At 47.1% G+C, this 22,252-nt stretch overlaps 2 long non-coding RNA genes across 2 annotated transcripts in view; both read right to left on the reverse strand.

Moving 5' to 3' along the window:
• Positions 1-764: 764 nt before the first annotated feature.
• On the reverse strand, positions 765-8,116 carry LOC116570204. The gene is made up of 2 exons (XR_004277321.1): positions 7,770-8,116; positions 765-1,026 (listed from the first exon to the last, which is right to left on the reverse strand). It is a non-coding gene; the product is annotated as an uncharacterized LOC116570204 (long non-coding RNA).
• Positions 8,117-8,397: 281 nt separating this feature from the next.
• The window catches only part of LOC116570205, a 66,183-nt gene continuing 52,328 nt past the window's right edge, over positions 8,398-22,252 (reverse strand). The window contains exon 4 of the long non-coding RNA XR_004277322.1: positions 8,398-8,929. This is a non-coding gene — a long non-coding RNA (uncharacterized LOC116570205). The remainder of the gene's footprint in view (positions 8,930-22,252) is intronic.

The following is a 22,252-nucleotide window of genomic DNA, read 5'->3' on the forward strand; positions in this document are numbered from 1 at the left end:
CCCAGAGCTTCAGGAATGAGAACTACTTCTCCATTCCAAGAAGCCTCCTGTGACCTAATTCCTTGTCCTGGGAAAGAGGAAAACCAGGCTCCAGCTTCCTCTGGGTCTGGCCTGTCACCAGCCCTGCCGGGCCGTGAGCCTGTCAGGGTAGGAAGCTTAGCCACTCATCCTTGGAGGCCCAGAGTCCAATGGGAGATGTCCAGTGCATGTGGGCTCTTTGCTACAGGCACCAAGAGGAACAGCAATGCCGTGACTTCTGTACTTCACTGACATGAGGATGTGCGGGGTTGAGAACTGGCCCCCCTCCCCAACAGAAAGAATTTTTTCCTGGAGTGACGCTGGAGATACAGCATTTGCAGTGTGTGAAACTTAAAACAGAACACTCAAAAGAGGAGGAATATAAACACCCACCTGCTTTTCCAAGGACATAAAACAGCTTTTAGAATGACACAAAGCCTCCTCTTTGTGCATATTTCACTCCATAGGGCACTTCCTAAATGAGTTGATGAATCTGGGTCCAGAAATTCTATCATGTGACTTAGCCAGCTTTTTTTTTTTTTTTTTTTTCCATCCACCCTGATTGAAGCTGAAACATTCCAGGGAAAATCACTTTCCAAAACTTACACTTCTCTGGAGAGGCAGAAAATAGCTTTCTTTCAAACCCACTGTAAAGATTTCACTTAAAAAATAAAATAAAGTAAAATAAAATGGAACCAAACACTCCTGGCATCTAATCTGACTACAAATTGAAAACTATACTAGTGTTTACATGGTTTGGGGTTTTATTAGGAAAGAGCTGCCCAGCATGAATAATAGGATGTTTAGCTGGAATGGAATCCCAGCTCTCGCTCTCTCCAGACTCTGGGGAAATGAGAACACCCTGTCCATGCTCCGGGCCTCCACTGGCTTCTTCAAGGAGGGGATGCTTGATTTAGGATGCAAATAAGAATCACGGCATCGTGGATTTCCACACAGAAGACTGAGGTGGCTTCCCACATCGCTGGTATACGGATGTCATCAATCCCACTGTACAAATGAGGAAACTGAGGCTTAGTGGATTCAGTTCCTTTCCTAAGACTACATAGGAGGTAAGTAGGAGAATACAATTTTGCATCTGAGTTTCTTTATTCATTTGTCAGAGGCTTGATTCATCCAACTGACTCAGCGTTCTCAAAGTGTGTGTGTATGAGAGAGAGAGAGAGAGACAGAGACAGAGACAGAGACAGAGGGAGAGAAAGAGATTGTCTTTGCCTCCTGTGGGGTATTTGCCCATGTCTGGAGACATTTTTGGATGTCACAACCAGGAAGGGCTCATAGCATCTAATGAGATGTAAGTATCTTACAATGCATGGAAGGGCCCCACTGCCACCAACAAAGAAGACTTAATCAGACCCCAAATGTCAACAGAACCGAGATTGGAAACCCGGAACTGAGTGTAAGGCCCAGATGACTACTTGAGCACCCGATGGTTCTGAAGGACACACACAGATGCTTGTTCTCACAGTCACACCAAAACAATGAGAATCCCTGGATAACCGACAAGTTCCGTCATCAGTAGAAAAGAATACCTACATTTTTCATGAAAATGATTTCAGGGAGAGGTGGTTAACTAATTGTGATAGAAATATTTGGGGGAAAATTAATGGAGCTACTTCCTTTTCTTTTCTTTGAATCACGATGGAACCTTATCATTCTGGCGACATTATAGTAGAAGTCATAGAGCCCAGCCCCAGAGGCAGAACACCCCTTTGGAAATTTCCTAGGGAGATCACTGGCCAGGCCACTGGCTCAGAGCGTAGCATTGTGACCTTCTGTGACTAGGTGAGGGTCGGAACTGCCTCTTTGGGGAAATCACCCTCCACAGGTCCCCAAAGCCAGAGCTTGATGAGTTGGGGTACTTAGTAGGAGTGAGCTTGACAGATTAGAAAAAGGGGGGAGGAGTAAATATGGAATCATCAGAACCACACCCAGGACGATTCCAGAAATGGGAAACAGGAGCAAAGGGGCAGAGAAGAGCTCGGGAGCCAGTAAATCATGGCCTTGCACAGAAAATGGCAAACAGGCAAGAACGAACAGGGGCTTGTTGTGAGCATGGCCACACTTTGTCCTGGAGGGCTCCAGCTGCTGCTTTTAGGGGTACTAGATGAGAGAAGAAGCCGATGAACACAGTATAATCCTGCTTCGACTCCGCGGTAGTATCTAGTTCTCCTGCCTGAAGCCCCAGCTTTTCCAGTTGTCTGAAATTCAAAAAGGCTAGCTCTACAGTTTGAGACAGAAATGAGGGCTCCGCCATGCTGTGCCGCTGACCAGGCAAGGCCTTTCCAGGGGAAAAGGCACATGTGCGTTCATACTTCCCAACGCCAGCCCTCGTGGGCACTTGAGCTCTAAAAAGGCCAATTCTGAGCTTTATGGCAACACATGTGGGGACTATGGCCCCGGAAGCAGGATGGGGAAGACGCGATGTGCCTGGGGCCACGTATGCACAAAGACTCAAGGAGGACGTGTTCCAGGCCATGCAGGGCCTGCGGAGCTGGGGCAGAAGCCGGCCTGTGCCATACTGTACTTAGCCTGTGCTCTCCAATTTCATCATTTCTGGCTCAAAATGGGCCTGCAATTTTCATTTCTTTATGGGCTTAAGTAATCTATTGCAAATGTCACCAGGAGGCTGTAATGCATTCTTGCCGAGGAAACTGTTCTTTCTCTTCAGTAACTTTCTGGTTGAAGATCTGCCGGGCCGGGTGACTGTTTTACATTAGCTATAATGGTGTTTACATTGGATGCACCGATGTTTAAATCACTGGATGTATTTGTTATGAGTAGGGAGGCAGTGGCATTGTTTAGCCCAAGTATCTGGGTTCGGGGTGTGTGTGTGTGTGTGTGTGTGTGTGTATGGTGGGGGGTGCTTCTATTAGTATTGATAATATTTTACAAGAGACCTTGCAGAGATGTTTATAATAATAGCAATGCTGTTTATCTTACCAGGATTATGTTGAAGCAACTTTAATTGTATTCATATTAAACATATCAATGTTAGAACTGATGTAATATGTTTAGCATTAATATGAAGGTTGCTAAGTTGGGGGCTTTTGAGATAGAATTAAAGAGCTAGGAAGACAATGGGACATATGGAAAGCATTTGGGGGGGTTTCTGTTCTTGTTTAACAAGAAGGATTAGTGCGTTCGCCGAAATACAGTGTAAGACGTACAGCGGTCCGCACTGCCCGCATCTGTTTCCCTTACGATGGGGCTCTCTTGGCTTGCGCGTGCGCACGCTCGCTCGGCGGTCCTCGCGCTCTCCCAGGCTCCACCAAAGCCCAAATGTCAGGGATACCTCAGATGCTTTGCAGCTGGCTGTCGCACCCAGAGATGTTTCAAAATGGATTTTGTAATGGCTTATAAAAGTCCCACATTGTGCACGGGCGGTTATTGAGTGTGATATAGTGTGCACAAGAATGTTCCAAATTCCCTCCGCGCTGTATCCATCAATCTGGCTCTATTAGGGTTGGCAGGATAATGGCTGGAGTGCGGCTCTGGACTTTATCTCCAGCTGAAAGAAGCATCCTAATTATCCACTCATCAGAGCTACCCCACTCCTGGCTCAGGGAGACCACTGCCAGCTCAGGCCCAGAAATTCCAAATCCTCACAGTCACCGGCCAGGCCCTCAAAGGCCAAGATGCAAGACTGCATCCAGCCCAGCTGGGGATTCGTGGTCCCCCATAAATCCTGGTGATCCATCTGATCCCACAGCTGGACATACCGTCCATCCGGCGAGCCCATCAAGGCTCCGTTTCCCATTCCCCCTCCTTCCCGTCCTGCCCAGTTCCCTGGCCCTGGGCGATGCTCGGACACAGCTCAGGCCAGAGCTCTGGTTTTCTCTAGATGGAGGATAATAGTTGTATCTCCCTCCTCAGCCTGTTGGGAGAATTGAATGGGGGAATGGTGACAGACGGCACCTAGCAGAGTGAGACCATCACGTACGTGTTTTTGGCACAACTAGAAAACATAGAGGAGCTTTAGGGCTTTATAGGAAATGAAAGGTTTGCTTGACGGAGACACGTCTGTTTTCTGCAAAATACTCAAAGACTATAAAGAAATTTCTTCTCTACACAATACGGCTCATGGATATGATCCCATAAGCTTGTATTATCATCATCCTTATTTTCATCCCCATTTTACCATTGAGGAAACTAAGGCTCAAAGAGATGAGATGAGTTGCCCCTTTGCTCACTAATTATTTCCTGAACTCCTCTGTGCCGGCCACTCAGACTATAGAGGTCAGAGTCCCTTTTCCTTCTCGGTTAACAAGTGACTGGGAACCGAGTGAACACATGGGTTTGCCTGCTCCATGTATCTTTCCCTTCCTAAGCCACCCTGCTGCCTCCCTTCCAGAAAATTCCCAGGTGTGCAAATATGTGGGAGCGGACTAGGATGGAGCACATGCATAACTAGCTGTGTTGTAAGGTACGGAGAACTTCACGGAGAGACGGTGCGGTGGGATTTGAGAAAAGGAGTGGACAGGGACTGGTAGACACAGAGGCCTCATGGAGGAGGTGAAATTTGAGCTATGCTTGGGAAATCAACAGGATTTAAATATGCAAAGGAAAGTAGGACACTTGAGGTAGAGGGTGAGCAAAGGTATGGGGCAGGGATGCAGGAGGCACATGTGGGGACTACCAGGTAGTTACCTTTGGATTCCAGGGATGGGAATAGAAAAGGAAGGAGTGGTCCTGCTGAGTGCTGATGAGTAGTAGATCAGGGCGAGTGGAGGAGGTAAGTTTTTCCTTCAAGAAATAGGGAGCCATGGGAGGTTTTAGAGCAGCAGCATGACATACATGACCAGAACTATGTTATCAGAAGATTAGACTAGAAGCTTTGGATGAAGTGGGTGTGGGAGGAGGAGGGACAAGCTAAGCAACGGCACAGTAATCCAGGCAAAGGTGGGGGGCTGGGGGCGGTGATAGTGGTAGACAGGGGCAGAGAATCTGCAAGCCAGAAGTAGAAATGTGACTACATATAACTGTTTCCTCCCTTTGCCCCCTAAAGGAGCCATAATAGCAGCTCAAATGTGCTACCAAGATTCAGCCAGGTGGTGCCTTCCAAGCAGTGTGGGTGGTGTCCATGCATCTCACCCTGAACGCACACTTGGGAGGATGGAGGAGATTGCTGGGGCCACTGGAACAAAGCACCACAGTCTGGGCGGCGTAAACAGAAATGCATTGGCTCAGTTTTAGAGGCTGGAAGTCCCAGATCACGGCATCAACAGGATGTCGCTTCTGAAGTCTCTGTCCTTGGCTTGTGGATGGCTGTCTCCTCTGTGGATGGTCTTCACCTGGTCTTCTCTCTGTACCTGCCCGTTTCCAAATTTCCTCTCCTTACAAGCACACCCATCATACAAGATTAGGACCCAGGCTAATGGCCTCTTTAAAGACGATCTCCAAATACAGTCACATTCTGAAATAGTGGGGGTCAGGACCTCAATATATAAACGGGGGCAGGGGGACACAATTAAGCTCATATTCAAAGAGAGAAATTTACAGTTTCCCCCTCATGCTCGGTGTTGTGCAAACCCACCCCCAATCATAAGGCAAACTCTCAGGTTCTGCTCAATGGCTCCAAGGAAGGCTCACCTCCTATGGGAGCAGACAGAAGCAGGCGCGGGTAGCGGTGGGCTCTAGCCTGCCTGTCCCATCCGGATCACACCTCTGCCACTGCCTAGCTACATGACCTTGCCAAGATTACGTATTCTCCCTGCACCTGCATTCTCTCATTTGTAAATAGATAATAGTAATCTCCACCTGAAAGGCTTGTCATGGAGGTTCACAGGGTGAATGTATGTAAAGATCTCACTTGGTGCCTGATAAGTGCTCAACACATGTTAATTATGACACGCATTCTGGCCACTGGCTGAGATGGAGGTGTTAGGCAGTTAAAGGCAATAGGTCAAGTAGGGCTTTACCAAGGACAAATCAGGTCCAGAGTCTTTTATTAGCATTTTACAAGCCCACAGCCATGTGCGTGTTTTTCTTCTCCAAAAGGCTGCATAAGCTAAGGAAGACCACATCCTTGCCTTGAGGTCACTCTTCAACCTGAGGACTTCAACCTGAGGGCGCCTGGGTGACTCAGTCAGTTAAGCATGGAACCCCTGCTTTCAGCTCAGGTCATGATCTCAGGGTCATGAAATCAAGCCCCGAGTTGGGCTCTGTGCTAAGCGTGAAGCCTGCCTAGGATTCTCACTCTCTCTCCCTGCTCTTCCCTCTCTCTCTCATAATAAACAAAAAAAACAGTTCATGGCAAAAATCAATCAATCAATCAATCCATGAACAAAATATCAAAATTTTCAATGAAGCTAGGATCGGACCCCACCCATTGCCCAGCAGCCTTGCTCACCTCACCCTAATCCTGTCCCTGGACACCCGGGGTTCCTTCCTGAGGCCAGTCTCTGTGACCTGCCCTCGGGGAAGAAACCATCTGGCCATCGCTGAGCCGTGGGACTTGAGGCCTACATGGAACCGTCTAGCATCACCTACACCACAAGTGATTGAGTGGCAGGCTGAAGAGAGACGAGCCTCCTAATGCAGTGCGGGGAGCACAGTCGGCACCTGAGCAATGCTTACGGGAGCTAGAGAAGTCACGGTAGGCACTCACATCACTGGTTGTGCACACTGAGTCGGGGAACGGGCATTCACGTTCAGGAGGACATCGTCACGAAACAGAGGCACCAAACTATGACCTCAAGAGAACAGATGTGCGTCTCAAACAGTTCCAAGTGGCTCCTGCAAAGCCAACAAACCTCTATAAAATCAGAATACCCCGGAATGGAGGAGACAGGTAAAGATCAGAGATGGCCTGTACCCTGACCGATGTTGCAGAGTGGAAAGACCAAACAGAGCTCCAGATGGTGCCCGAAGCAGAAGCCTGGACATTATACCTGAGCATCAGAGTCTCTCGTGGGCCTGCATAGGAGTCCCATGGTGCTCTGGGTGGGTTTGGTGCTGCTCCCAGATGCTGAATAGGGTACAGCCCAGAACATACAGGGGAGCCACAGAGGGACTCTGTGGCCAGGTGGGGGGTAGCCCAGGCTGCACAGAGCTGATGCTACCCACCGAGCTGCAAGTTCCTCATAGTCTGGCTAGCACAGCCACGCTTCCTGGAGACCCAGCAGAGTCCCAGTGCATGCCCAGTGTTCTGGCTCATGATTTTACTATCAAACATGTCCCAGTCTGGACCTACACCTGAAGAATCCCCGAAATAAAGCACCTCTCCAGCAGAAGACATGGAACTGTGGCTTTTTCTCCTCCACACGTAAATCCTTTCCACCTGACTGAGAGCTTCCTAAGGGCCAGGTCTGGGTCCACAGGGGCTGGCCCGGAGTCTGGCTCAGAGCAGGCACACTGGAAATCTTTGCTAAGCAGAATGAAATCAAGCAAGCCAGACAATGCCTGTCCCCTGCCGCAGCGTCGGCCTTCCCGGGGCTCCCCATAAAGGCCTTCCTTCCCCGGCTCTGTGTCCTCCCAGGCAGAGACAACTGTCTCGGAGCCACTGTGCTGGGCATGAGTCAGAGAGGAAAGCAGAAGTGAAAGCAAGCCAGAAAGCAAAGAGGCCCTCCCTGGCTCGTACTTGGCATGGAACCAGCGCAGAAGGCATATCCTGTGGGACAGGGACAGGGACAGGGACTCTGCTCTTTCCGCAGGAAGGGGAAACCCCAGTCCTGTTTCCCAAGCCCCTGCAGCAAGCCCCAGAGTGCCCGCAGCTGGGAGAGACGACATACCTTAATGCATAGCATCCCTCATGGGCCCTTTAGCTGAGGACGCTGCTCTGAGTGGGAGGAACTCGGGGCCAAGAGGCACAGGCAGCTTCCGGGATTGGGAAGAGGAGGAGTTCGGCATCACTCTGGGCCTCAGTGTGACCTTTCTGGATCCCATGTCTGTCTCCCTCAAATGTTCCTCTTGGGCATGAAGTCTCTCCTGAGCAAAGGTCCACCCTGGTGGCTGCCTTTGCCCCTCCCCCCGGCTCTGAAGGTAACAGGCTTTATTCCCTTGGCCACCATTACACGGTCGGTGTCTTCAGGGCCCCTTGGATCTGTGGTTCTCAGACTTCAGCACATCAGAATCTCTGGAAGGGCTGACGATACAGATCGCTGGGCCTCCCCACCCCAGAGCTTCCAATTCAGTAGGTCTGGAGTAGAGCCCAAGAAACTGCATTTTCTTTTTTTTTTTTTTTTAATATTTTATTTATTTGACAGACAAAGATCAGAAGTAGGCAGAGAGGCAGACAGAGAGAGAGAGAGAGAGAAGAGGAAGCAGGCTCCCTACTGAGCAGGGAGCCTGATGCGGGGCTTGATCCCAGGACCCTGGGATCATGACCTGATCCGAAGGCCGAGGCTTTAACCCACTGAGCCACCCAGGCACCCCGAATCTGCATTTTCTAGCGAGTTCCCAGGGGACACTGATGTTGGTCTGGGGAGCACACTCTGGGTCTGGGGTTGGTCTGGGGAACACACTCTGAGAACTGCTATTCAGGGATCCTCTTTGGGAAGAGGCCTGCTCCCAGCAGCCGGATGGTTCCCCCACGCAGCACCCCTCCATCTGGCTGCACGATATAATCAGCCGGGGAGCTTGGAAAAGGTCCCACACTTCAGCCCACACCCTGGACCAATTACATTCAGATCTGGCAACGGGACCCAGGCCACGAGTATTTTTTTAAGTCTGCTCAGGTGATCCCAGGGTGCAATCAAGGTTAAGAAACAGTACTCTCAAGCCGATTTTCCACAAACCTGATTTTCCTTGGCCCTTCTGCCAATCACAGCTGCCCCTCCAGTGCGAAATGAGCTGGTCCCCTTTCTCCTCCACGTCCTCTTGGCATGATTTTTCCACCTCATCACAGAGTCCTCTCAGCTTTCATCTGTCTTCACGGGGTGCTGGGTGGGAGCTGGCAGGATCGTAGTTTGTAACAGTTTAAAATAAGATTCTGTAAATACTTATGCAACATTTACTTAATGGGGGATGGCGAGAAATTTATTTTCTCTCAATACAAATTATGTTCAGAACCGGGTTCTCCTGATAATTTACCCCCATGGTCAAATGACATCCAAAAAAGACATTTCCCATTTATCTGTGGTTCTGAAACTCCCTTCAGTTGTCTTTTGTGATTTTCTGAATCAGACCAACTTCTTGGGAGGACTAACAAAGGTTTAAGTTGCAATAGCAAATGAATCACTAACCAAGAACACCACACCAGCATACGCTGGGGTTCCAGAGTCTCGGCTGACAGCTCCTGCCTGAGCAGGCCATAGAAGTATGCAGCCCAACTGGGCAATTGCTGGCAAGGCTTTTTTTTTTTTTTTTTTTTTTTTTTAAACTTCCACTCAAAGGCGTTTTGTACTTGGGTGAGAGAGAGACCAATTTACATTTTGCCAATTATGTAAAGTGTTACACAGAGTTTCTAAATAAACTGGCACCATATTCCAATTCATTCCCAGGAAATTTGGCCTGCGAAGCCTTGGTACCCCTGGAGGGGGTCCAGCTGGCCTCCCCTTCCATCCACTTCGGCTTCCAAGTTATTCTTTCCATTACAAGCATTCATGGAGGTAGGTACGATAACCATTCTGCTCACCAGCAGAGTTGGCTCTTACCAAAATCAAGACAGAGACATTCTCAGGCTGGGGGACACTGTCGCCAACGCCCAGAGGCAACCGAGAGGCCCCCGTAAGGCGAGGATCACAGGCAAGGAGAGGAGAGCATCACTGATCTGAAGAGGGTATGTCACGTGATGGAGTGGAAACCGTGAGTTTGGAAAACGTTTTTGAAAGTCTGGCTTAGGAGAGGAAGAGGGAAATGAGAGAGAGAACTCTGGAAAGAAAGCAGGGCCCAAGAAGGATTTTGTTTGTTTGTTTGTTTGTTTGTCCTTGAAGATGTGAAGTCATACCCCCAGGGTGCAAGAGGGCGGGTGCAGACTAAGAGATGAACCTAGAGGAGAGGGAGCTCCTCACACCTGGGGGTGTCCTGAGAGGGGCAAGGAGGAGCAGGTGCGGGGGGGAAGTTACCCAAGTTTGCTTGGCTTTGCTGCCTTGCTGTGCTGTTCTTGCCTGTTTTGTTCTCACCGGCCAAGGAGTACTTTGACTCTAACGAACTCCTATAGAAGGTACACATGACCGAGGGAAAGAAGGGTCTGTTGCAGGGACAGGGATTTCTTGGAAGCAGATGGGGTCACAATGGCAAATACGACAACCAGGTTTCTAAAGTTCTACTTGGAGTGATTTTTTAAAAATTTCATTAGTTTCGTTTTGCTTTACTTTTTAATTAAGTTTGAGCATGTGAGAAGTATACTAATCTTACTGTAGGACCTGTTGAATCTTTACATATGTATACACCCCCCTAACTGCCATGAGATCAAGATATAGAACACTCCCAGGGCCTCACGAATGTTTTCTGCTGGTCAGAACCCCACCCTGTAACCACCGTTCAGACTTCAGTCATGCAAGTTAAGCCTCTTGTTCTTGGGCTTCATAGAAATGAAATTACATAAAAATGGTTTCTTTTGATCAGTGCAATGTCTGTGAGATTCATCCATGTGCTGGTAGGTATCACTATTTTATTTACCTTTTTTTTTACTGCTGTGAAGTACTCTGTTACATGAAAAATTACAATTTATGTAGCCATTCTTTTATTGATAGACATTTGACTGCTTCTAGTTTGGGGCTCTTATGAAGAAAAGTGCTATGAACATTCTAGAATTTGTCTTTGGTGGGCACGTGCACTTTTTCCTCTTGGTGGTATATCTGAGAAGTCCTAGGTTGGCCTATGTTCAGCTGTAGGGGTGTGTTAAGGTTTGAGGGCTTCCCATGACCCACAGGATAAGGCCAGAGCTTTAGAATACATGGCACCTTCCATTCTATGCCCTTGTCTACCTCTCATTCACCACGGCCCTCTGACAAATTGGCCAGAAGCTATCTGAACACCACACATTCCCCCTGATGTTCTTCATTGTCTGGTGCCTGCCCCAAGGCTCCTGCTGTCTCTGACCCTGGTGACAGCTTCTTCCCTGTCTCTGCTGGAGAGCTCCTACCACCCCTGAAGACAGCAGGCAAAAATGACTCCACCCCTGAATTTTTCTTTTCCCTCTTCCCTTACCTCTTACCTTTTCTCTTACCTCTTCCCTTCTCACCTGCCTAGAACATTATTATCTGTGCACTCCACTCCAAGCCTTCTGCATGCACTTTTGTTAATTCCAACCAATCCCCATGTTGAGATTACGTGTTAATGGGACTGTGGTCTCCTGCCATGTCTACATCCTGGTCATCCCTCTTCCCTCAAGTTGTGCACAGGACCTCAAACGAAGAAGGTTCTTAATAACACTTTTTCATATTTAATAAATGACTGGGATTGTAAATGAACAGAGAAGATGTCTTTTTCTTCTTCTCCACAGAGATGTAAGTCTAGGAGGTGAACCAACCAGTTCCCGAACATTCCAAGTGTACTTGCTTGTCAGGTCTGCCACAAATAATGAAGATAAAAGTGGACAAGACGTAGGAGTGGGACTTCTGGGTGACAATTCCTTCTCTTCTTAAAGGAATGTATTTGTCAAACTCTGAAAGATGTACTGAGGATTCAGACTTTGTCTCTGTACTATAATACCAAACACTCAGATACAGAGTTTTTTGTTTTGTGGGTTGTTTTTTTTTTTTTTTTGCAAACTGTCCAATTGTTTCCAAATACACAGATGTTCTCCCCGATATAACCCAAATAGCTCCGTGTCTTTGTCATATTTTATTAAGATATTTGGTATCATGGAAACAGAGCATGGATAAAGTTGAAAATTCAGTAAAGACAGAGCCAAGGGCAGGAAATTTGGCCTACTCACTGGTCTCTAGAGGGTCCTTATGAGATGTGGCCCAGAGATGAATCCAGAAGGTATATCTGAGATGAGCAAGGTCATCAAAACCCAACCATTCCAGAGAGTTCCCTGGTCGGTGCACTTCTGTTGGTCAGATACAGTTGTGTGAAGGATCCCACCTCCCTGCTCCAATCCTTCTTGGCCATTCTGGACAACCACAGCCTTTTCTCGAACCAAGCACTGTGAACCTCTAGCCTGCACTTATGCTCATTCCATTGTCTGAAATGCCTCTTCTCCCAGCCCTTACCCTGCCCAGACTTTTCACTCCAGGCCCAGTGCCCCGAGTCAGAGTGTTCTTTTGCTATCTTCTCTCAATCCCCTCAGTCAAATACTTCAAGAGTCAGCTCACGTGCCTGCTCCTTCAGAAAGTGATCTCACGTTATCCGGATACAAGTCTTCCTAACACTCTCCACTCCCTTTTGGGGGGCCACTTGGCATTTTCTACATTGTAGCACGACTTTCTCTGCATATGTCCCTGCCTCCCCCAAGTAGGTAAGTGCTTTAAGGGCATGGTCTGTATCTCCTATATATTTGTGTCCCCCAAAGAAAACGAGAGTCAACTAGAAATATTGCCTGATTGTGAAAATTTCTGTTTATGACTTGGGACCATAATCTGGATGTCTTAAAACCAAGGGAATGGTGGAAAGAGCTCTGGATTTGGAGTCAGGCTGACCCAAGTCCCATGCCAGATCTGCCACCTCCAGTTCCCTGTCTTTAGACAAGGTGCCTCACCCCCTGGGCCTTAGTCTTCCAGTCAGTAAAGGAACAGTATCTCCCAATCTGCTGGTAAAGCAGAATTAAATGGGGGTGCCCAATTATGTCAACATTTCTCTTTCCTATTTGGGATGAAAAATGAGTGATTATTTGGGGCTATACCTCCTTTGTTCAGAGAAAGACACATTTGGTGTGCAGATTCAACACAGAGGAGGCTGTAGGCCATGGGATGGGGCCTTTGTGTGGAAGACTGGGATTCAGGCCGACTTCTTCCTGTAGCCCAGCATGCTTCCTGGCCTGGCGTGGGTCATCATTTAGTGAACGAATGAGGTTTTACCCAGACGAGAGCCAGAGGAAAAGGCAAGGACGTTGTTCCCAGAATTGGGGACAGGGAAGGAGGCTGGCCTTTTAGAACTGAAGCATTTAATCAAGAATCTGTATCAGTCAGATTAAAAGGCAGAGTCTTCTACAGGAGTAAGTAGCATTGGGCCTCTTCAATCATACTCTGGCTCCCATTAGGATTCCTCCTTGAGCCTGGGGTCAGGCTGAAGCCCTGCCTGGGAGTCAGGTGACTCCACGGTGAGGTAGGAAAGACATCCAGAGCCTGACAGCACCTGCCTTGGTCCTGCTGGAGGGCAAGGCATCTCCACATTTCCTCTGGACCCTTCAGCTCCCAAGCCTCCCTAGCTCTCTGCCTGTCTGCAGAGTCCTGACCCCTCCCCGCTCATCCTTTCTCTTTCCCCTCTTTCTCCTCTACCTCCTTGATCATACAATGGCGGGGTACACAAAAGCCGCAAATTCCAAGCTATATGTAGCAAAGAGCGGCTGTTTGTCCCAAAATACCACGTCGCTGACTACAGCAAACACAAATTACAAGCTTTATCTAATCACAGTTATGTGACCAGTCATTTTTGGTTTCCAAAAACGGTGGTGAGTGGCGTGCTCCTGCAGCTGGTGGTGGCTCCAGCTCGGGTTTCAGATCTCAAGTGCACACAGATGCGCATGGACATGGGCATCCCAAGTGACCCATTCAGAAAGGGAAACAGGAGAGGGAGAGGGAGGAAGTACAACTCACCAGATAAACAAATTCCGCTGGTGCGGGCCTCAAAAATAAATGATTCAAGGGCGCCTGGGTGGCTCAGTGGGTTAAGCCGCTGCCTTCGGCTCAGGTCATGATCTCAGGGTCCTGGGATCGAGTCCCGCATCGGGCTCTCTGCTCAGCAGGGAGCCTGCTTCCTCCTCTCTCTCTCTCTCTGCCTGCCTCTCTGCCTACTTGTGATTTCTCTCTGTCAAATAAATAAATAAAATCTTTCAAAAAAAAAAAAAATAAATAAAATAAATGATTCAAGATTAAGCAGCATGGCCACTGTGCCAAAGGCTATCTGCATTCATCTCCCTGACATACAGTTTGACACCAAATTAATTGTCCAATGGCCACGCCAAGGACTGGAGAAAGTGAAGCTTGTTTGGAAATCACATTTCATTTGGGGCTTGGGTTCCTCTGTCCTCCTATCTTTTCAAGAAGAGTAGCTGGCTGTGTGATCGAGGCAAGAGCACTAGACTTGGAGTCTGGAACCTGAGCTGGTTATGACCATGATCTTGAGCATGCCAGCCCCCCTCTCTGTGGGACCTTGTGACTAAGGTGAGGCCCCGGGCTGATGGGAAAGAAAGATGGGGGTGCCTATGGAAGGGTCACCAGTCCACCAGGGACTGCTTGCTGGGAGCTGGATGCCCTTTGCGCAACCTTCATAAGCATTCTGACTGCTCCTTATTCCCCTGCATGTGGGCTTGGGCTTGCTAGGATCAGTCAGGAGAGAGGTTCAGCCTCTTTCATCACATCTTGTGGCTTCTATCTCCTGCACGATGAACTCAGCCTGTGACTCAGTGTCAAAGACTGCCCCTCAAAATACACCAGTGCTCCACCGAGATCCCTGGCCACTTGTGCACACTCAGGAGGTGCTCCTCTGACACTTCCAATAGTCCCGGGATGGGCCTGAGTGATATTCTCTGTAAAGCAGGAAACCATGTAGGAAAGAAAGCACAGCCCTAGAAACATCTACATTCTCCACACCAGTGAGAAATTGCACAAGGCCATCGTTGACAGAGGATAGGAGCGCTAACAATGAGCCTCTTGGGCAGCACGGGCCTGACTTTCCAGGGCCCGCAGAGCAGAGAGGGATGGGCCATGGTACCAGCCGCTGGAAGTAATGACAATGAACTGAACGGTCCGAACTCAGGCAGACTCTCACTTCCCCAAACTATAAATAAAGGGGCCTTATTTTTTTCTTTACTTGTCTTCCATGTCGGCCCTTCTCATGAATGGGTCCTTTAAGAGAAAGAACCAGAAATGAGAGCATCGAAGTCTAACTGGGTAATGCTGGGAAATTCAACCCCGCCCACTACCCTAAGAAGAGAGGGTGCCTGGTGAGCGATGGTGGCTCCCGGGAGCTCTAGCAGCCCATGCTCGTGAGACTGCCACACGTTGGGGAATAGGTTAGAGTAAAGATCTTGCACAAAGGAACATGATGACTTGTAGCTGCCGTCTATCGCACCTGCCGCAAGGAGAGAGCTCCCTCCATGCCCCTGCCAGATCAGTAATGGGGTCAGCTAGAGATCATTTCCCAGCCTCTGCCATGTCAGAAAAGGGATAATAGAACTCTGGAGCTGAGTCACCGGAAGCAAGCAACTGTGGCACTGAAGTTGGTTGGTCTCTGACTTCCAAGGGGAAACCCTAGGAAAAAAATAATCAGAAGAGCAACAGCTAACATTTGCAGAGTCTGCACTGTATGTTACACATTTTACCTATGGGTCTCCCATCCTAATTCTCTTTCGTCCTCAAAACAGTCCTGCAATGTAGGTGTTTTGTTGCCATTTAGCCAGCAATGAAGCTGAGATGCAGAGATGAAGTGACTTGTCCAGAGACTTCTGTATCTTTTGATGACTAGGAAACTTGATGTTAAATTTGGCCAAATACAAGTACGCAGGGATTTGCCCTTGTGGTTTCCCAACTCCTTGTTTCCCTCCAGCCCTGACTTCCCTCCTCCCTTTCTCCTCTGCTTGGAACTTATTTCTGCATCTTTCCTAGAGTAGAAAGCGACCTCCAGTCCTACCTGGAAAAGAGAGAGGGAGGTGTACGTGAGTGACAAAACAACAGTCAGGTAGCAGCACAGCCAGAATGAGTGCTCAGGTCCCAGGTGCCACCTCATGGTTTCTCTGCTCCCAGGGTCTGTTGGCCTGGAACCAACCGCACATTCCCAAAGATGGAGAGTCCACAGGAGGGCAAAGGGAGACTCCCAGTCTGAAATGCTTGAGTTCTGGCTGAGCATGGAGTGAGAGATGCAGAGGGGGAATTCAGATCTGGATCTTCCTATGGAAGAACTTAGTTCCTTTGGGTGAGAGTGTCAGAGTGGAGACCTGGAAATGAAGTCCTTGAGGGAGCAAAGCAAAAGGAGCTCCTGACTGTTGGCAGAGGCCACCTTGACATGGCTCATGGAACTGAAGCATTCTAGCATCTCTTTAGGGACGCGGCTAGGGCTTTCAGAAGCTAGAAGCCAAAGGGCAGCCCCGTGTCTACCTGGAAAATCCACAAGAACCTGAAAAGAACCATCCACAGCACTACAAGAGCTGCACAAAGGCATGGGGTACAGGATAAAAGGGCAGCAATCGAATTGGAGAAGGTCAAATGAAGCTACAAATTGTGACTTGGGGAGAATAAAAAGGAAATGAAAGCAAAGAGCCCATACTGTGGCAGGTACTGTGCTGAGTGTTTCATATCCCTTCTCTCGCTGAATTAGGATGACGCTCTTCTGAGCTAGGCCTTACTATCTCTGTGTGGGCAAGAGGGGGATGAGGCTCAGGGTGGTTAGTAACCAGGACAAACTAGCCGGTGGCAGGACGAGACTCATACTCAGGGATGATCCAACTGGAAAACCAGCTCTTTCCACCCAGCTACCCTACGTAATCAGAAATGAGTCAAGTTCAGCCCATCCTGACCTACCCAATAATGGATATGTATCTTAAGTGCACACACTAACCCAAATATCAAATGGTCTTCTTTTAGAACTCAGCAATAAATCTAAAGCTCATAGAAAATAAAACTGCATGAGAACACATAAAAGAAAATGCTGGAAAAAGAAGCAATAACAGAAAAAGCAGGCCTATTAGGAGTTAAACCAAATCACAAAGCAGAGATAACAAAAAATTAAAATACTCAAAAAGTAAAGAACATGAATTTTTATAACAGGAAAAAGTACGTAAGATTATTTGGTACATAATCAAGTAACCATTAAACCTAATCATCAAAACTTATTTAATCAGATCACAATGTATAGATGATTTAAATTATACCTTACATGATACAAAAGCATAAACACCAAGTGTATAAAAAAGCAAGCTATTAAAATGAGCCATAGAACTAACAAAAATAGTATTTTACCATAATTTGGGATTTGATTATTTGATAATTAGCAGATAATAGTATAACATCTGCCCCCCCCCCCAAAAAAAAAGAAAATTTCAATTCTACAACAACTCATCAATGAAATGTAACTCTGCAATAAAACAAACCCTACTGGAATGTCTTCTTTGGAAAAATGTCTATTCAGGTCCTTTGCCCATTGTCTGACTGAGTAATCGAGATGGCCAAAAGACCCACAAAAAGCTGCCCCATATTACTCATCAGCAGGGAAATGCAAATCCAAACCACAGTATCACTTCATACCTGTCATAATGGCTAGTATCAAAAAGAGAAGAAAGTAGAAGTGCTGCCAAGGATATGGGGAAAAGGGAACCCTGTGCACTGTCCAGGGGGAAGGTAAATATGGGCAGCCGCTCCAGAAAACAGCCCGGAGGCTCCTTGAAGAACTGAAAATAGAAGTACCATACAATCCACTCATTCTACATCTGGGTATTTGCCCAAACAAAACAAACACATGATTTGAAAAGATAGACACACCCCTATGTTTACTGCAGCTAATTTACAATATGGAAGGAAGCAACGTTGGTGCCCATCAATAGGATAAAGAAGGTGTGATGTGTGTACATACAGTGGACTATTACTCAGCCATAAAAAAGAATGAAATCTTGCCATTTGTAGCAACATGGACAGATTGAAAGGGCACTGTACTAAGTACTAAGTGTACTTAGTACTTAAGTACTAAGTGAAATAAGTCAGAAAAAGAAAAATACACGATCTCTCTTACATGTGGAATCTAAAAACAAACAGCAACAACAGAAAAGAGAGAAACAGACTAATAAATATGGAGAATGAATTAGCAGTTGCCAGAAAGGAGGGGGGAGGGGGAGGAACGAGGGAAAGGGAGGAAAGGAGGAAGAGCTACAAACTTCAGGTTATAAACAAGACAAGGATGAAAAGTACAGTAGCGGGAATATAGCCAATACAATTGGACTAACTGTTCGAACTGCATGGATCGTGGTGAGCATTTCATAATGTGGTGAAGTGCTGAATCACTATGTTGTACACCTGCAACTAAAATAATATTATGCTAATATAATAGCATATATAATATAATATTAATATATATGCTATTAATATAATAGCATATATAATATAATATTATGTCAACTACACTTCAAATAAAGAATAATAGTGTCAACTACACTTGAAGTGTCAAGTGTAATAATACTAATAATAAATAAAGAATAATAATTAATTAATTAACTTTTAGAAAACATAAATAGAAAGCTATTTCTACAATTATGGCTGAGACAGTTAAGGATAGTATCTATTATGCATGGGTAGCCGGTACAATTAGGACTCAGGACAGTATCCGGAAAATACCAGTTAGCACAAGACAAAGTAAAAATGTAACAAAGCACCCTTTGGTACCTATTTTCTGACAGCACTGCATTTGATGCTGTTCTTTTAGAAAACAGTATAATAATAGGTAACAAAGTCCTTAACGCCATCTGTACCCTTTGAGCTAGTAAATCGATCTTAGAAATTTTCCGGAGATAATCCAAAAGAATCAGATTTCAGAAACACAGTTCTTTTCATTGTATCTGTAGGAGAAGGGGACGGTCAGCTGCACCTACTGCGATCGCCACAAGACACCTGTACAACAAACCACTGTACTGTACACCTTCAGCTGATATAGTGATGTCAGTGAATTACTTCCCCATGAAACTGGGACATTATAAACACAAAGAAGTTCTTTGCAATGTTATCTAAATAAATAGGAAAGAAGAAAATATCATTCAAAGTAACGACCAACAGGAGCGAACTGGTGAAATGACTGTGGTATAAGGCCTGGAGGAACCATCAGGCCAGCATCATCACATGATGTAACAGCAGCTCTGGGGGCAGGACCAAGGGCCTGAGGTGCCAAGCACATACCCATGATTACAAATGGAAGACTGCTGGCAGGGGCCATTTCAAATGAAAGTTTTATGAAGGAGGAACGCAATGAGTATTTTCCGTATTTTGAATTCCCCTCCATCCTGATCTAATGAAGTTTTCACCATAACTTAATCAGGTTCAAACAAGGCATTCTTGAGCATCCACGGGGACACCGAGCGACATGCTAGCTGGTACTTCAGAATGCCCCTTTTGAGAAGGCCATTGGCCTTCCCAGCCCAGATGCAGTCCCCCCTCTCACATAGGCAAGAGCATTGCTCCTGGGGCAGGCAGATAGGACGGGAAGAGTCTGAGTCTCTGTCAGCAGTCTATGTCTGCATTAGTTACCTAGGGGTACCTAGATGCAGTGCCATAAACTGGGTAGCTTTACCAATGGAAACTCCTTCTCTGACAGTTCTGGAGACTCAAAAGCTAAAATCCTGGTGTCCACAGAATCAGGACCCTCTGGACACTAGGAAGAACCTTTCCTTGCCTCTTCCCAGCTTCTGATGGTGGCCTGCTAATCCTTGGTGTGCCTTGACTAGCATTTTTCTCACCCTGATCCCTTGTCATCACATTCACATTCTCTGTGTCTTTACATCATCTTCTTGTAAGGACAGCAGCCATATTGGATTAAGGGTCCACCCTAATCCAGTATGACTCTATCTTAACTTGACTAATTGCCTCCACAATGACCCTATTTCCAAATGAGGTCACATTCTGTAAAGTACTAGGAGTACAGACTTCAGCACACCTTTCGGGGACATAGTTCACCAGTGACTAAGCCCATCAAATTTCAAATCTAACCTGCCGATCTCCAAGAAACCCAGATGTCTGTGAGCCGTATTCCTGCAATTCTCCTGATTCTCCCATTCATATGAGATAGGTAGGAAGTAGGGCAATAAAAGTTAAATTTCATGGTAACAATTTAAGGGTCACCATTTTGCCCCCAATCATAGACACTTCTTGCTGGAATTGCCTTGGAGGGGACATCTGATGATTGACTTAAGTGATGGCCTCAAGGAAGGTTTTCAAAGGAGCTCTCTGACTCCATAGGAGGAAGAGAGCAGTTGAGTTCTGTTGTGCTCTTTAATCCCTCCTAACGCTCTGGCTTCAGCAACATTTACATAAAATGAGTATGGGATTCACCTAAGATTTATGGCTACAGTGGCTGGTTTCTGTAACCCTTAGCTTTGGCGACTTTGGAGGCCACAATGCAGGGCAATCACACGATGGCCTAGCCTCAACAGAGGCTAAAAAGTGGGGGCCATACCCAGGTCTGGAAAGCCTAGAGATGTTCATCAGAAATCCAGAACTGTTTGTGCATGACTTGAAAAAATATGAGAGGCCATTCAAAATGTTCTAGATAAGACTTACAAAACTTCTAGGAGATTCTTGAGCTCTGATGGAAAGAAAGTTCTTGCACCATAATCTGTGTAGTTACCCTTCACTGATAAGATCAGGTGCAAACATAAGTGCATGCCCTTCTGATTTGTCCTCTACCAGCCTCTCCAGGCTCATATTCCTCAGACCTAGATGCTAGTTTATCTCCTACACAGCCCTTATGACTTGGCATATCCATCACTCCGAACATGAGCTCCTTCCTAGTGGGCTGACTTTCTGGCTTCTATGCCAGGGGAAGGGAGCCCTGGAGCCGAGAGATTCAAAGACTCCAGCTCAAATGCCAAACGAGGAGCCCCTGACTGCATCTGACTGGGATCATTTTCTGTTTTATGATTTTGTCATTTATTTATTAAGTTCATTCAGCATCCAGTCTGCATGGATTATTTAGGTATTTGTTTGTTGTTTTATTTGGCCAGGACCCCCTGAAAGCTCTAGGGAAGAACACTTCCTGCCTCTTCCTAGCTTGGTGGCTGCAGGCAATGCTTGGCCTTCTTTGGCCTGAAACTGTGGCACTCCAGTCTATGCCTCTGACATCAGGGCCTTTGTCTTCTCCCCTTTCTGTATGTCTCCATTTCTCTGTGCCTATGTTCAGTCTCTCTCTCCCTTCTCCTATAAATAGACCAGTCATGTGTTAGAGGTCACACTCATTTGGTAGGACTTCATCTTGCCTTTTTTCTTTTTTTTAACTGAGGTATAACTGACACACTGCTGAATATTTACTGAAAATGTGCCAGGGACTGTGTGTAATATATGAGGGACAGATGGATGGATGGATGGATGGATGGATGGATGGATGGATGGATGGAAGGATGGGTGGATGGTAGGTGGGTGGATGGATGGGTGGATGGGTAGGTGGGGAGATGAGCAGGTGGGTGGATTGGTAAGTAGATTGGTGGATGGATGGATGGATGGATGGATGGATGGATGGATGGATGGGTGGATGAATGGGTGGGTGGTTGGATTATGCTCTGAGCTCTCAGGCTAGAGAAGAGTTTGGGCTTGTGGGTAGAGTTGGAGGTCGTGGAACTGGAGAGCTCTGTGGAATGGAAATGAGGGGTGATTACAGACACTGCACCCACAATAGCCCCGTGTCCAATGGCTCTATGGCACTTTAGTTTCCAACTCAGCCTTTCCTCTCCATGTGGAGTGCTACAGCCTGGATGTGAGAGGTACCCTTTGTGATGGGCATTCTCACACCCAGTGGGGAGTCTGGGAACAGAAGGCATTCATGGGCCCAGCCTGTCCCATCAGTGGCAGGAGCCAAACCAGGTGGCCTGAAGAGGAACACAAAACCTCTGAGAGCAGTCTCCCCCTCCTCCCATGGGAAGCCCCGAATATCCCTCCCTGAGGGATACAGAAGCACCCAGGGCTTTGCCTTTGACATCTAGCAAGTGGCCCTTCTGGACTGAGGAGGCAGGGTCCATTTCCTGAGCCCAGTTCTACGTCGGAAAAATAGCCCAGCTTCAGAAGCGCCAAGGAAAGTGACTCATCCCTGGTCCTTGTCAGGCCCTCTTGTGCTTCTGTTAGATTAGAACTTTTATTTCCTCCTCGTTCCTCTATTTTTGATAGCGTACACTTCCTCTATTTGCTGCCCCAATGGTCTGAGCCACCACATATCACTTCCATAAGAGAAATAAGAAGAGGTAAATGAACCACTTCTTCCTTGGTTCTTCCTCAGGGCTCTGCCCTTCCCTCCACCACTACAAAAGTTACAGCTTCTGGGGACTGTTGGTATCCCAGGCGATCTGGCCCATCCTGGGATCCTGCCAGCTTCATCTCTATCCCCTAAGTAGAGCCCAGGGCTTAGTACATTTAAGTATTTTCTGCATGGAAAGAATAAAAAGAAAGTTGGTTATGCTCATGTGTTTTGATACTTGCCTTATTTC

Source organism: Mustela erminea, chromosome 12 (genome assembly GCF_009829155.1).
Source record: "Mustela erminea isolate mMusErm1 chromosome 12, mMusErm1.Pri, whole genome shotgun sequence".
Taxonomy (NCBI): Eukaryota; Metazoa; Chordata; class Mammalia; order Carnivora; family Mustelidae; genus Mustela; species Mustela erminea.